Source organism: Balaenoptera physalus (assembly GCF_965194825.1).
Source record: "Balaenoptera physalus genome assembly, chromosome: 6".
Classification (NCBI taxonomy): domain Eukaryota; kingdom Metazoa; phylum Chordata; class Mammalia; order Artiodactyla; family Balaenopteridae; genus Balaenoptera; species Balaenoptera physalus.
The window spans coordinates 66468351-66485531 of record NC_138885.1 but is presented as its reverse complement, the minus strand read 5'-3'; the positions used below and the strand labels follow the sequence as shown (position 1 = coordinate 66485531).

General features: G+C 41.5%; 1 protein-coding gene across 5 annotated transcripts in view; it reads right to left on the bottom strand.

Annotated features, from left to right (window-relative positions):
- The window catches only part of MAP3K20 (mitogen-activated protein kinase kinase kinase 20), a 175192-nt gene extending 158212 nt beyond the window's left edge, over positions 1-16980 (bottom strand). For 2 of the 5 annotated variants that reach the window (XM_082465363.1, XM_082465366.1), the window contains exon 1: positions 7446-7634. The gene's annotated coding sequence lies outside the window, so the exon portion shown is untranslated. The other 3 variants (XM_082465365.1, XM_082465369.1, XM_082465367.1) reach the window with 3 other exon arrangements.
- Between the last annotated feature and the right edge of the window lie 201 nt (positions 16981-17181).

The window sequence follows — 17181 nt, the reverse complement described above, 5'->3', positions numbered from 1 at the left end:
TTCACTGCCCGGGCCCTGGGTTCAATCCCTGGTCGGAGAACTAACATCCTGCAAGCCACAGGGCGTGGCCAAAAAAAAAAAATTTCCTTACATTAAAATTTTAAAATATTTTTAAACTATTAATTGCGGAAAGCATATATAGTACTATCAGGTAATTATCAAAAGTGGAGCTATAGGGAGGAAGAAAACCTTATAGGGAGTATTATTTTACTTTTTAAAGTTTTCAGCCTTCCAGTCCAAAAAAATGGACTTTTGCCCTGGATTTTAAAAAAAGAAAAAAAAACCCCACAAATTTAGAATTAGGTAGATGTGAGTTAGAACTCTGCCTCTACCTCTCAGTAACCTTGAATCAATCACTTTTCTCAGACCCAATAAATGAAATATCCATTCTGTTACCATGTGTCTCAAAATTGATAGTCCAAAAGCTATCAAGTTTGAACAGTATTATTTGACTTCTTTGATTTAAGTCTCACTTCCAAGTAACAGATACTTCAACACAGACACAGCATGATCCAGGGGAAAGACCCCAGTTAGACAGCTCTAGTAGCAAATCTGAACTGACTAGCTGCCAGGCCTTGGGCAGGGCACTGAGCCTCTCCGGCCTCAGCTTTCTCACTGGCAGTAACACCCATTCTGTGTAGTTGTTGAGAAGTGGGAGATGCTGTGAAAGGCCTTGCCCAGCACCCAGTATATAATACTCAATAAATGGAAACTATAGTTCTTTAATTATTTTAAGAAATCTTGATATCATATTTAACCATCTATTTTTTCAGCCTTTGTAGTTAGGTATGCTTTCCTCAATAGTTTTCCTCTCCCTGTTTTTAGAATTGTTTTATATTATATCTTCATTAGTTTTGCAGAACAACTATAAATAATGTATTGTTGATCCTTAAATCCCTATTTTGTGAGCTTCTTTGTGTACGTTTTATTTTTTTTCCCTCACTCCTCTAGTTGCTGCTGTTGGTTTTGGCCATTTTTGCAAGATCTATCTTCTTAGCAATATAATTTTCTTTTAAACATTTTTTTCATAAGGAGAATATTTAAGTTATTAAAAGACAATACTTTTATTTTTTGGCACTTTTTAGATACTAGAGTTTCTGGGACCTATTTAGTCAATTATAGCCCTCACTTTGGAAGGGTCTTAGAGTATACATTTCTGTGGTGGCCATTATCTTCTTTCAGATCTTATCTACTGCATATCAAATAGACTCAAGATACTTGCAAATCTTAATTTAAAAAAATTAAGTCTACTTATAAAAGGATTAGCTTTATTAGAAAAGAACTTTGGACTTTTTCTGGATTTTTCTATCATTTAGGTTTATACGGGCCTATTATTTCTCAACTCAGATCCTTTTCTACCCCTAATTTACACTACTCTTCTTCCTCTCTTCACAAAAGTTAAAAGTCTATTTTCTGATGCAATATAGAAAAAAAAAAAATTCATTTGTTTTGTCATGACCAAAAAAAACCAAAAAACCCCCCTCAGGAAATTCCTTTGCCAAGCTCACTGCCCTAATATTTATTTATGCTAGTATTATTTCAGCCTCCTTAACACAGATTAGTAAATAAACTAATAAAAATGTGCTTTATCACCATGTATATAAAAACAATACCACTTGGATTGCAGGTCTGCAATTATTTTTTTTTTTCTGCAAGTCTTATTTTCAAAAAAATGGGGAAAGCTCTGGTTTGATGTATTTGTTTATAACACCAAGGTCAAAGATTCAGAGATTCTGTTCCTGAGCAGGATTGCTGTTCTGCTATGATAGATAAGATCTGTAAGACTAGCTAGAGACTAGGTATGAATAGAACTAACTAGTATTGTGTCTACTGTAGCTATGTCCTTCCTTCCTCCAAGGCTGCTACCAGAAAGCAGACTATCTTGTCTAGAACAGGTTGCTGGGCTCAGTGAAGAGGATCTTCAGTCATGGATATCTGAGAGAAGCCAACTTTAAGAGTCTAAAAAAACAGAAAAGCTATTGTTTCACTTTTTAATTTTTTCCCTCTCTCCTTTATCACATAAATAACACAGAACTCTCTAGTTAAAGCACAGGTTAAAATTAAAATGAACTAGTTAAATGAGACATTATTTGTACTTTAATACTTCAGTTAATGAAAAGAGACTTCCATGACATACTTTTCTTGCCAGAAATGTTGTTACTAGAAGCAAAATACAGGAGGAACAGGATGTAGGGGGCAGGGGCACTTATGCCACAGAAATGCCGTGTGTAAATGTGTCTGTGCTCAAACAGAAGCCCAACTAGGAAACTCGAAGTAGGTACAATCCAGGACATGGGTCACTGCAGGGGCTTCTCGTGTTGAATGATTAGAAGCTTCTAGCGTTGAATGATTGGAGGCATGAGGAAGAGAATGGGGCCAGAGTCTGACTAAAGCAAAGGAGCATGGAGAGGGCACATTTCTATGGGCTGGCTGGAAGAGGAATACACAGGTGTTTGGGGATACGGGTGAGGGTAGAGGAGAACGCCTGGTGAGTAAACACGGCTTATTCAGTCAGCAGGCCCACCCATCCCTAGATCCTGCTGCTACTCAGCTCTTATTTCTACTCTAGAACAGTTTTCTGTCAAACAGAAAGTATCTCACCTTCCTGGCTGCTAACAAACAGTACAATTTTGGACAAACCTAGAATGAAGGTTCCCTGAGAAAGGGAAATATGAGAGTTAAAAAGTGGTAACCTTGATGTAACATGAAAAAAAAAAAAAATGGGGTCATTAAAACTAGATAAGACCAAAGGAAGACTCTGTAGTATGCATCACTGAGCCAGAGGCAACGCTATCTGTGGACAAAAGTTACAGAAAGAATTTTGGGTTATCAGAGCTGCCCAACAAGGAAATATGCTACCCTGTTTAGTAGTGGGTCCTCCGTCACTGAGAGTGTTCAACGGGAGCGTGGGCAGGAGACTAGGAGGGCAGAACGACTAGTTTCACAAAGATCCACTCCAACCCTATGAGTACACCATGACTAACTGACCTCTCCCTTCCCTTCCTAGGGATACAGTCATGAACCTGACACTGAGAGCCCCCTCCCTTGTGGAGGAACACAGTGATCAATATCAGCAATGGGAATAATGGAGATGACTGGGCATCCTCCTAAATTTCTCCTCCCAAACTGGCTGAGAAGGTGAGAGCCATATTTCAGACTTCTATCCTACAACTATCCTCCCCCCTCCTCTCGACTTCAAAGCAAAGAGCTCTGCTGACCTCAAAAGCCACAGTATGACCACAGGAAAAAAAAAAACTCTTTGGATGATGATCTACCCCTATTCTTTTCTCAGCATAATGGAATTGCATTACCCCGTGTGGCGGGCTGGCCTATGAAGCAGAATGGTGCAGTACCATTTACCAGAACCGGGACCATGCTCCTCAAATGTGGGTAATCCCATAGGTGGAGTACCCAGTTCTGAGCAGAAGATGCAGGAATAAACACACGCCTTACATCAGCAATTTTACTTTAAGATTTCACTTTTAAGATTTGGAGGAATAAACTTGCTTAATGTCTGTTTGTATTGGTTTGTTCAATAAAGTCAAACAGTACAGAAGACAATGCCAAAGTCACATGAATTTTTAAGATTAAATGCAAGATTTGAAAAAAAAGTGCTTGCTAGGCTTCCCTGGTTGTGCAGTGGTTAGGAATCCGCCTGCCAATGCAGGGGACACGGTACAGAAGACAATGCCAAAGTCACATGAATTTTTAAGATTAAATGCAAGATTTGAAAAAAAAGTGCTTGCTGGGCTTCCCTGGTTGTGCAGTGGTTAGGAATCCGCCTGCCAATGCAGGGGACACGGGTTCAAGCCCTGTTCCGGGAAGATCCCACATGCTGCAGAGCAATTAAGCCTGTGCGCCACAGCTACTGAGCCTGTGCTCTAGAGCCTGTGAGCCACAACTACTGAGCCCACGTGCCACAACTACTGAAGCCCGCATGCCTAGAGCCCGTGCTCCGCAACAAGAGAAGCCCGCACGCCGCAACTAGAGAAAGCCCGCGTGCAGCAACGAAGACCCAACGCAGCCAAATTTATATAAACTAAATGAATTTATTTAAAAAAAAAAAAAAGTGCTTGCTTACACTGGGGGTATTTATGGCTATACCTACAGATCCCTGAAGGAATACATTCTTCCCCACTTTTGGTAGAAAAGCTTAATAAGCAAAGATTTACTCCATGACCTTTAGGCAGTGATCCTTGCCATCTCTTTTTGGTTTTCCTCTATGGAAGTCCAGAGATGAGTCCACAAAGAAGAATGTTGGTCCCTGAAGGCGATCTGTGCTCAAAATCAGCTGTAAGAATGGTTCCAATGTTGGTCTTCAAGGTCATAATCTTCCACCATTCCTACAGCTCCCAAATTCTTCAAATATAAATGCACTAATTTTCAGATTCTCCCCCCCAAGAATATTACAAAGCTGTGTATAAACACAGAGGTACCCACAGAGCTGCTTTAGAAATCCTTATGTGCAAAGCAGGAGAATAGCTATGAAAACCTCCTAGCCCTACATACACACGTAAGTATGATTTGGGAACAGGGCAGGCTACCAAGGGCAAGCCTTAGCTGGGAACAAGTGAGACAGGTAGCTTTCTCTGTGTATAACTTGAGAGTGTGGAAAACCCCTTCTCTACCACTCAGTGATGGTGGCTAAAGTTCCTGGCACTGGCTCAAGCATTTCCATGTGCTGTCTCATACCCTTCTGCTCATGAAGCAGGGATTACTGTCCTCAGTTTGCATGTGAGGAAACTGAGGATCAACGGTGTAAAAGTTGCCCAAGCCAACTACCTAACTTAAAGTGACACAACTGAGATTCAAATTCAGGTCTGACTTCAAAGTCATATCATTTTTTCCACCATATCATGTCTTTTTTCCACTATATCATTCTGCCTCCTCCTAATTTGCCTTTTTTTTTCTTTAAACAAACCGTTTTCTTATTATAGTCAATTACTAGATTGCTTACCATCCACCTAAAGTTCAATGTGAGGCTTTAATGTGATGCTGGGGTTAGGGTGTCAAATGCGTGGCTGCTTTGTTCTCACAGAATCTTCTACTGTGTTGGGATTACTTAACTGCTATTAGGGCATAATCGATGGTTCAGCTGTCTGTAGGAGGGTCTGACACAAAAGCACCCAGGTATCAGTCAAACCAATCTAAGCTCTAGCATTTATAGCTCTCTTTCCTTAACAGGTACAGTTTTCTGGTCACAGCTGGAAGTCTGCTTATTTGTGTGTAGTGGGGCAAGGTTAACAGCCACAAAAGAAGTAGCCTAAATCTTCCCTGCAGTAAGGCCAAAAGGTGCCTTAGCTGTTCCTATTACATGTAGATAGACAAGACACCCTCCCTGTCAATCTGTCTTGGGTAGAATAAAATGGAAAACAAATGATCCAAATTGATTTTTATTTCCAGCATCTCTGGATACAGATATAAGGCTATCTTATTCCAAGAAGGCATATATCACCACAAACATCCTTTTCTGGTTTTAAAAAAAAAAGCATTGATTCTCTCCTTTCTTTTCTCTGAATCCATCAATTTCTAAAATCAACTGTCCACTTTTCTCTTTCACTCCACACTAATAGTTTCACTCCATGTCTGACCCCTTTTCATGAAACATCACTGTAATTTCTCCAGTGTTTTCTCTGATAACTAGATTATTCACTCCATGCCCCTGTTAACTCCTGTTTATAATTTTGTAGCCCTATCAGTTTCACTGCTCATTCCGGATAGGCACTCAGCCAATATACTGCCAATAACACTCACTCGTGTGCTAACTTAAAATACACAGCTTAGCCTGCCAAGTTTCCTTATTTGGCAAGAAGGTCCCTGAGTTCCCAAGATCTTTGACCATCCATTTTTAGATCCAAATCCTCAGTGCTTAATATTTGGATATTTCTCTCTCTCTTTTTAATTTGTCCTTATGTGTTCCCTAAAAGAATAAGAAAAAAAGATCAATCATCTATTTGCTTTCCTAGACAAGAACAAAATGTCCTTGCCATTATGGTCATTTACTCTGGAATTATTACCACTAAAACTTTTGATATAAACAATATTTTCCAGTTTAAAAAAACTCCCGTAATAATCTCAAAAAAGTTATAATAAAAATTAAATTCTGAAAGATTAAAATAAACAGTACACATTGCTCTAAAAGACCATGTTTCTTTATCTTAATTCTCTCTTTCCAAACAAACTAAATTCGCATTCATTTACAATCTCCCAAATCTCTCACTATTGTAGCAGGAACGTAAAACAAAGGCTCCACAAATGACTAAAACTATAATTAAAATGCAGCCATCCCATATTTTTTGAAAATCAAAAAACGACATGAAATTTCATTGTGGAGATGGGCCTGCTACAAAGAAGACACTAACTGTCTTGGATTGCTTGTTTATTTTTTGTCTAAATGTGTCTGTAGGTTTGGTTCCACTGAATCCTAGCTGTTCACTTCAACGGAGGTCAGGAAAGCAAGAAGGCTCTCCTAAAACAGCTTTAAGGTTAAAATACGGATATACTTTAACAACCACTGTAGCTCAAAAATCATAGAATTAATTCTGTAAATCCATTCTAATACACTATCATACATAAGAAGCTGTTTATTGTAATATCACTGGAATAGGACACTAAATGGTGTTGTTTTCATTATTAAAGAAACTAACAAAAGTAGTAATTAAGTTTCCCCATAAACACTGCTTATCCAAGACCCAGAGGCGCATCAGAAACATACATTTTCAACAAGCTAACGATTGCCCCACTTGGTAGGAAATTCAATGTCCTCCGGCCAGCTTTGGATTAAAGTTTGTCTGCAAGCCGTCAGGAGCAAGCGAGGCGAGGCGGCCGCCTCAGCCTTCACCTCCGGCCTGGTGCAGGACCCCGAGCCCAGGAACCCGGGGACGCCACCGGGTCGGCAAAGCGGCCACCCCGACGCCCGCGGAAGGCACGAGCTCCACGCTGCCCGGGGCAGTGCAGGCGCCGCCGCTCTCGGCGGGAGGCGAGCTCCCGGGCCGGCCGGCAGGAAAGCAGAAGTTAGTGGCCTCTCTTCGCACGCAAGCGCCTCTGCCAGGAAGCGGCCTGCACCCTGCGCTGATCTGGGAGATTCGCGCCTCGCCTCCCGAGAGACGCCCGGGTCACCCCCGGCGAGGCCGGCGCTCCACGTCCGGGGAGGGGAGCGGCGGCCGGCAGCCGCCGCCCGCCGGGGCCGAGACCACCGGAGTCTCTCCGGCTGCGCCCCGCTCTTCCCGGCGCCAACTTCTGCCTGGGACCCGTGCGAACTTCCCGAGCCGCTTCCGGCCGTGCAAGGGCGCGGGAACCGGGGACGCCAGCTCCGGGTCGGACAGGGGTGCTCCGTGGAGGCCCTGACCCCGGCAGGGCCTCGGCCCGCGACGCCAGGACGAGTCGCGATCGCGGCGGGCCTGCTCCGCACCCTCACCCCCGCAGCCTCCGGCCTGGCCCCTTACCTGGCTCCCGGGCCGGGCGCGAGCAGCAGCCGGGGGCGCCGAGGCCCCGCGTGCGGCGAGGGCAGGGGCGGCGGCCGGGGTTCGAGAGGACTGCGGCCGGCGCGGCTCCCACGCTTTCCGCCCGAGTCAGGAGTTGAACATTCCGCCTCTCCGCCCGCGCCAATGAGGAAGACAGTCACGGCAACAGCACCACCTACCTCCGAGCGCGGAACGGCCGGGCCTCCCTGTCTGCGCCCCACACGCCCGCCGGCCCGGCCGCAGCGCAGAAGCGCCAGACAGCGAGGCGGGGGCGGGCGCTCGGGCTCCCAGGCTGCACCCCGAGGGCACCTTGCGCCCCGCGCCCTGGGCCCCTCCCAGGCCGCCGCACCCCTCAGACCGCACCCCATACCGCGGGGGCGCGGGGAGAGGGGGTGTGCCTCTGCCTCCCTTTGTGCCTTCCCATCTTTTTAACAAGTTAACACCACGTATTCCCTCAACTCATCCTTATCAACAAACATTTACTATGAAAAAGGCGCTGGGATACAAAGACACGGGAGGCTCCTTCGTGCCGGACAGATGTTAATTATCTGCTTGGGAAGGGGACCGGCCGACGTGTACAGATATTTCGGGGGAGGTAGGGCTGAAGGCTGCCTCAGTGGAACCATCAGTAGATACCTACGGAATTTTGAGGAGGGGTCATGGTCTGCTGCCCTGGTTGATGACTTCAGCAAAGCCGAGTTCAGATGAGACTAGAATCCGCTCCAGGTGTGAGCAAAAGGTGGCAATCAGTACTGGGGAGAGAAGTTATGGTCAGTGGGGAGGACGGTTCTGTGGAGGAAACGGGAGACGAGGTTCTAAAAGTATGGGAGGCATGATCCAGGGCTCATTGATTTTGAATCTATCATCTATGGACACTGGGGAACTGTGGAAAGTTAGAATCAAAGGGGTGAAGTAGGTGTTTGTGGTTTTGTTTTTTAATGGTGATTTCGAGAGAGAGCAGTCCAGGGTGGTTGTAGAATGGGTTGCTAGGGCAAAACTGGGAAGCAGCATATTGTCACCACCTGGTTATGCAATTGTGAGGATTTGAGTTGGTGTGTACAAAATAGAATTAGGAAAGAAGAAATGAACTTCAGAGACATGTTTCAGGAAGAGGCCACAGGAATTGGTGATCCACTAGATGTGGAAAAGAAGAAAGATGATGCCAAGATTTCAGACCTGGGTGACTAGAAGAATGATGGTGTCCTTGACAGAAACAGAGATACCGGTGGAGTAGGAGCTGGCTTCCTGTTGAGTTTGAGGTCATGGGAGGAAAAACAGGTAGAGATGCAGCAGTTGAAATATGAAAATGATTCAGAAAAGAGGTCAGGAGGGAAATATAAAATTTGGAAATCATTCATATGGTTAAAGATATGGAAGTGGAGAGATGAGTGAATAGAGGTTAAAAAAACCCACTTTCTAATCTGTGATTCAGATTAATTATTTGAATTTTCCCTTTGATAAGGACTAGGAACTTTAGCATTGATAGATTCTATTTGGGGAACTGAGAAATTAGGATTGATGAAAACTGTCATGCTAAAAAAAAAAAAAATTCCTGATGTAGGTAATCAAAGAATTCCAAAAGCCATCTAACCATTAAAGGGAAAACTAAGGCTCTTTAGCACAGACCTAGGTATAGGGTGACTCCAGTTATTTTACCTCAACTTCAAAGGCACTAGATTGTGATGGAAAGGACACTAGAATGGGAACAGAGAACCTGGCTTCTGGTTTTAGGCCTGCCACTTATCAGCTGGGGTATTTTGCTAGACAGGCCTTGGTTTCCTCCTCTTCAAAATAAGAAGGCCCAATTAAATGTTAGCTGAAGGTTCCAGCTTTAAAACTATGAATAATACTGCTTTAAATTTGGAGTATATGTCGTAATACGTTTAGCCACGATCCCCTTCCTTTCTATCCATTCTTTTCTTCATTTTATTTTTCTTCACATAAATTAGGCTAAGAACATAATAACCAGCAGGAACAGTGAATGCTAAAAAGTAGTCTCACAAATATGCTTAAATGATAACCTCGTAGGCACTCTCTTGTCTTCCCAATTAGGCTGCAAGCTCCTTGAGGTCATGTCTTATATTTTATTGTATCTGAAATAAATACATAATAATTGTGTGATAAACTGATTTCTTCAAGTCTTATTTTTCTCTGGTCAACCTGCCTGTTTCCTTGTGACTATACTGATCTCTTTAGGCCCCAGACTTAATAAATATACTCTGGTGCTTATTCCCATGGTCGACTCTGCTTTGTCAGACTTTCAAATCTTTTTGAAAGCATATTGGTTAATTCTCACCAGGCAGAGTATAGGTTTACAAATGTAAATAGCAGTAACAAAAGAGACCTAGTCAAACCTCTCTTATCAAGCTTTCCTATTCCTTTACTTCACATGTCTCCACACTAAAAATAGATGTACTTTCAGCAGTAAGGTGACTTAGGAGTCCTTAGCACCCTCTTATATCCAAGAATACCCTCCAAAGTAAACATGCAATGTCAGTAAAAACAGTGTATTTGCTATGCAAATATAGCTTAAAGAAAAAGTCTCCTTGCCCCTTATTCAATCAGATTGTTGTCCCTAAGCTCCTCTAAAATAGAAATTCTGGAACTGCTATCAGTGGATCAGAGAAGTGCAGGCATGAATTCCATTAAGGATGGAAGGAAAGACAACTTAAAAGGAAGCAAAGTATTCTTCCCTCTCTTTACAGCAATAAGAGCTGTGATGCTGGTACCCAGAAGCATTTTTTCTAGCGATCTCAGTTCTCTATCTTAGATTGTGAGTGATCTGTGTCTGGATCATAACTAAGAATTAACCAGCTTTTATACAAAAGTTGATACTTTACCTTCTGCACAACTCTGGATCCCTGGGAAACGAAGGCATACAGTCAAACATCTTTTAAGATAAGTAGCCATTACCTTAAACTGACAAATGAAGCCCAGGTCACTTTTCAAGCTTAAATTTCACATCTAATCTGAGGACTGAAGAATTCACAAGAGTATTTCGGGTACCAAATTTGCTTAGGTGTTCCAGGATATGAAAGAAGCAATAGGTGAGAAGAGAAATTGGGGACTTTTGCAAAGTTTATTCAACAAGCATTTACTGAACGGCAGGTACTGTGCTGAGCTTTGCAATTATAGCAGTGACCCAGACGTGTTCCCCACTGTCACAGAGTTTTCAGAATGCAATAGAAAAGCCATTAAAGATACAGGAAGTGTGCTAAGTGGGCATATATGGGGACCTACAGCAGGACACCTTTTTGGAAAGCCATAAAAGACAAAGAAGCCTCCAAGACAAAGAAGCTGTAAGTCCATATGAGAAGAATACTGAGAATTTGCTGGACAGAAAGGTAGGAAAGCTATTCCAGGCAAAGGGAACAGGAAGTACAAAGGCCCAAGAGCATTTAACAAGTTCAATGACTAAATCCCCTAGTAGCTAAGTAAAGACATTGCCAGGAGGGAATAATAATCCTCATAGTGGTAGTAATAGTAGTAGTGATAGCAGTACTAATAACAGTGGTGGCTAATATTTTCTGAGAACTCATGTGCCATGCACCGACCTAAGAGTTTTACACAAGCTCACTCCACCCAATCTTCAAAGTAACCCGACAGGGCAGTTTAAATCATCATCCTACGCTGTAGAGCAGGAAGAAGTCTTGGAAATCCTAGGCAACTTGTCTGCCCTCAGGGAGCAAGACATAAACTTTAGGGCTTGTTCATTTCGACTAAGCAGTTCCCCAACTTTCTGGTCTCAGGGTTCCTTTACACTCTAAAAAATCCTTGAGATAAAATAAATAAGCCATGGGGGTGGCTTATTAATATACAGCATAAGGTATATGGTCAATAATATTGTAATAATTTTGTATGGGGACAGATGGTTACTAGATTTATTGTGGTGATCCTTTCATAATGTATGCACGTGCCAAATCACTATACTACCTGAAACTAACATAACGTTGCATGTCAACGATATTTCAAAATAAATAAATAAGTCCTTGAGAACATCAAATAGCTTTTGTTTATGTTATAACTGTCAATATTCATCATACAGGAAATTAAAACTGAAATCTTTTAATTCATTTAAAAATAACAAAGCCACATATATTAACGTAAATAACATGTTTTAATGAAAAGTAACTGTTGTCCAAAGTAAAAAAAGTTAGTGAGCAGAGTGTCATTGTTTTATATTTTTGCAAATCTCTTTAATATCGGGCCTAATAGAAGACAGCTGATTCTCATATCTGCTTTGGCATTTAATCTATTCCAGTATCATATTACATTTACCCTGTGGAAGAGTCCACTGTACACTCATAAGAGAGGACAGTGAAAATAACATCTTAGTATTCTTTTTTTTAAAAAAATATTTATTTATTTATTTGGTTGCACCAGGTGGTCTCCTTAGTTGTGGCATGTGAACTCTTAGTAGCAACATGCATGTGGGCTCTAGTTCCCTGACCAGGGATCAAACCTGGACCCCCTGCACTGGGAGTGTGGAGTCTTATCCACTGCGCCACCAGGGAAGTCCCTTTCTTAGTATTCTTATGAGAAGAGTTCTGACCTTGCAGACACCCCAGAGAAACGACGGTTGATGTTATTTTTTGGCAAGATCCTAGAGTTATTATTAAATGGCACTATTACATGAAAGGCTGGTAAGCACTTTGAATGTGAACACTAGGAACCAGCATGGACTCATTGAAATCAAGATGTACCAGATAAATCTAGTTTTCTCTACTGGGATCATAGAGGACTCTGAGGACTTCTGTCAGTGAAATGTGACAAAGTTTCTCATGATGGCTTTGTAAGTCAGAAGGGCATTTTAACTGATGACAGTACAACATAAATTGCTGTTAGGCTGAAAACAGCCTAGAAGCTATACCCCCAAAGTGTTGATGTCACTAAGGGTGCAGTGTTATCTTAAGAAGGGATGTTGTTGGGCTCTCTCTAGCCTGCCCTGTTCAACATTTCTACAACTTGGATGAAGACCTAAGTGGCATGCCTATCTAATTAGGGAATAACATGTACCTGGAAGGAATAGCTGACATATTACATAGAAGAATCATATCAAAACTTAAAAACTTTTACTCACAAACCTTTATTGACACCTCACTGCCTACTAAAGTCCCAGATCCTTAGGGCATATTCAAAACCCTCCATTAGCTCACCCAAATTTTTCTCCCCAACATTACCTCCCATCTTTGTGGGCTACATGCTGCCCCTCTCCCACAGCACCTTTCACCTCCTCCTTGGAAATTTCCTACATCAGTTCTCACTCTTATCGTCACATCTGGCCACCAAGAATACTGTGCTCTTCTTCCATCACAGGTGTGGCAGTGGCAGATTCTATTCAAAGAGAACATTACTGAAATCTAAGGGAAACATAAAATGTTACGATAATAGTCCAGTTTCTGAAACTGAGATTTCTATCTTAGATCCAATACAGATAAGCTTTCATTCCCAGATAACTGTATCTTAGACCCAGATGAGCTGGTAAAACATTATAGATACATTACTTGGTTTCTTAGGGTTTCCAGAGCTTCCAGGAGACACATGATGCTGTTTTTTGGATAAACCAAATTCTCAGACCCAAACTTCCAGACATTCTAGGAAGACCAATAGTATCATCCCACATGACATTCAGAATATCACCAGTTTCTTGGATTTAGGCACATGTGATTAGGAAGAAGAACTCTTCTATTTGCTGGTATCTGGAAAAGCTAGAATTATATTTCATAAGGTAAGTATTAGTTTCATTTACTAACTGCTCATAAGCAATCAAGTGACAGCAGCCACCTTCTATATAAAAGTTTCAGGTACCTGTAGATTTTTCATGGCCTCTCTTTACTATAAACACCATTAGATGATGCCAATGCATAATCACGTGTCTTCACTAGCCATTTTTTTCTCTTCAAAATGCAATTAAAAAAAAACTGATATGCCTGGCCTCTGTTTTCTTCATTTCGCTTGCCTCCAAAAAGTCTACAACCAGGTGATATAGTTTTTCTGGTCTGCCTAGAAAGGGGGTAGAGGAAGGAGTGAAGGAATGACTACTTTCCAGTAGCTGGCTCAGGACCTCTCAAGAGTGGATTAACCAGTTTATTATAATCCGAAAATCCTGATCAAATTTCAAAGTCTCTTTTCCATCTACAATTCTTTTATATTATTCTTTTTCAAGTTGAAATTTTTCTAGCAAATATTTTTATAAGTTTTACTTGTTTTTTTGTTTTTTGGGTTTTTTTTGCCACCATTGGCTTTTCTCTAACTTTTTAATGTCCATTTGTATTAAGTCCCTGTCCTCGTGGTTTGTAACACCTTCCAATTTACTATCATCTGCAAATTTCATTAACATGCTATTTACTCCCTCTTCCAGATCATTAATAGATGCTATTTTCTTATGTATTAAATTTTGCGGTCGAATAGATTTAATTTGCTGTTGTAATTTCAGTGCATGTTTTCTAAAGATACAATGCAGTTAAGAATGGTCTTAACATAGGCTTAAATCCATACCCAGTTTATAGTTATTTTACTATTATGCAATCCATTTGTGTTCTCTAATCAGCACTGTTGTGAGCTCCATTGAAGCAATAATCTATTGATTTTCTCTTCCTTCTTTTTCAATATAGTCATCATCTTGGCTTTAAATACACAGCAGTAGCAGAGTTAGAACTATTGTGTAGTTCTAATCCACCACTATTTATAAAAGGAAATTAAGTCTTTTTCTCAGTGGATAGTCTTCCACTGATAAAAGGAATATTCTAACATTAAAAATTATTTTATAACCATAATATTTGATTTTCCTATGCATGGTATGAATGTTCTAAAAAGAAATAGATTATAGATTTTTAAAGCAAGTAAATGTAATGTATATTACATTTATATATATTAAATAGATATTTTATATAAATAATATATAATATCTATATCTAGAGAGAGTTATAGATACATTAGAAGTGTGTGTATAGACTTTCTTTTATAATAAATCAGCTCACTGACTCCCTAACTCCTAGAGACTCTGGGGTGACTTTGTTTTTTATAAAAGACTTAGACATGCCACCTTCAAATCAGAGAATGAGATTCATTAAGCCTTTGCTTCACTTTGTGTCACACATCATCCTACTTATTAGGGCCCTCAATAGTGGCAGTCTTCATTTTCAATGAGATGAGGCTTCCCACATGTCACTTAAGGTTCACGTATTGAAAATTTTTTTTTTAATTTATTTTTGGCTGCGTTGGGTGTTTGTTGCTGCGCGCGGGCTTTCTCTAGTTGTGGCGAGCGGGGTCTACTCTTCCTTGCGGTGCGCGGGCGTCTCATTGCGATGGCTTCTCTTGTTGCGGAGCTTGGGCTCTAGGCATGCGGTCTTCAGTAGTTGTGGCCCGTGGGCTTAGTTGCTCTGCGGCACGTGGGATCTTCCCGAACCAGGGATTGAACCCGTGTCCCCTGCATTGGCAGGCAGATTCTTAACCACTGCGCCACCAGGGAAGTCCCACATATTGAAATTTTAAATAATTTTTCAGGAGGTTAGTCTTCATGTTTCTATACAATTCAATACATAATATTTCCAGGAAATATTTTCTCTTCCCTCACTCTCAATCTCTCTCTCTTTTTTCCCCTTATAAAGTCAACTGAGTACAATCCCATGGTAATCTTTTCTTTTCCACATTGAGAAATTTAACCTCTAGATCTCAGTTTCCCCCTCTGTGAATTTGTAACCGAGCAGGACCCTATGGGACCTTCCCGGGACAGACCCTTCCCCCATATTCTCTGCTTTAGCTCCTCTCTAAAGTGCCTAGATAAAAATATGTGATGCACATTTCCTGAGTTGGTTTACAGATCCTGAAACCACCACCAAATGGAAGAAATTAACAACTTGATAACCGTGAGCATGTAGCCCCCAGACCTGCTGGCACCTGAGGATTGATAATAACCCCTGTGACACAGCCCTGTTACCTCACCATCAACCAATCAGAGTATTGTGCACGAGTTGGTTACGCACCCTGTGACTCCCCTCCCTCACCTTGCCTCTAAAATGTGTCAACTGAAAACAAAATGCACAACATGAGAGTTGTGAGTTAAGTTTTATTGGGGACAAATTGAGGATTATAGCCCAGGAGACAGCATTTCAGATAGCTCTGAGAAACTGCTCCAAAGAGGCAGGGGGAAGGTCAGTATATATGTGATTTTGGTGAAGGGGGAGTACATGCAATTAAGCACATTTTTTGCAGAAGGTTGCTGCTAGTCATGAGGAGCAGACGTCACCATGAAGGATTTTAGCGTTTTCCTAGATATGAGGAGATGCAAGAATTGGGCTCATAAAACCTTCTCCTGAAAATATCTAATTATCTGAAGACCTGTTCTGCCAGTTTTTCCCAGAGCAGAGTGCCTCATTCCTGATCTCCACCCTGAATTCCTTTCAAGGAGTGTTGAAAGTCAGCAGCTGCAGCGGCTCATGATTTAATCCTTGTAGAGGTAGATGCCAAGTGCCAATTTGTAGCTGGCAAATGCTTTCCTGAAATCCATAGGGGAGTTTGGCTTTTTGGACACGAGCTGTCCTGAACTCCTTGCTTGGTGCCCTGCAATAAACGCTGCATTTTCCTTCACCACAACCCGGTGTCAGTAGATTGGCTTTACTATGCGCAGGTGAGGGGACCTGTTTGGTTCGTAATAAGTTGTCCTCTCATAACTCGCCTGTTCATCTCGGAGTGTTGTCAAGTTCAAATGAGATGATTCATGCAAATGTGTTTTATAAGTGATATAAAAGCAAATAAATGGTATTATTTTTATTGAAACATAGTAAAGACAAATACAAATATTGTTTTCATTGGGAAATAAAAGCTGTTTTTCCAGAGGTTTTCCATGTTGAACTTTCAGTAAATGTCCACTTTCATGGCAAAAGACATACTATCCTTTCATAACTGGCTCTCAATGCAATTCAGTACTAAATTTAAGATTTGAAGGGAAAAATATCTGCATTTTAGATAACTAAACAACATGCAATTTTATATTCCAGGTTCATAAATAGTTTCACAGTAGACCTCTGAGTTTAAAAAGACCTCAAAAAAACAAGTAAAATCTGTTTTCCTATGGAAATCTCTTTTTTATTCTTTTTTCTTGCTTTTGAAGTCTGAAAGACTTGAATTTTGGCTGAAAACATTAATTGAGCTATTAATTTAATTTTCTATCCAGAGCAAAATTTTGGCGATTTTATGAGTTGATGATGATGATGATGATTTTTTTGCTACAAAAAGCTTTATTGTTTCCATTTGGTCCAAGGCTTGAGAGAGGGCTCCAGGGTGGTTAAAAAGCTGCCTAGTGGCTTCAGGTAGAAACCTTGACACCAGAGGGGCTCCTCAAAGGCCCTTGTGAGACAGGCTGGGACCTGGGACCCTTTACTGGAGTGCTTGCACCTGGACAAATCTCTCCTCCAGCAACAGAATACAAAGAAACTATAAGGGACTAAAAATAACTGCCTGCATGCACAGTTGGGGCAAATTATGAACAAAGAGATACGAAAAGGCTGCCAGCTTCTGAGGTGTGGGGAGGAAAATCAGGGTACTAGGCAGGATCCCTTTTCACAGCACCACCAAAGGGATGGGCAGACCACCTAAGCCGCCCCTCCAGCCCGACCCACCAATCTACCCCTACCCTCACCCTATTTAAGGCACCAGTGCAACACACCCTCGCCATTCCCAGGAACGAGCGAGGGCACCTGTTACTTGCTTTTGCTCC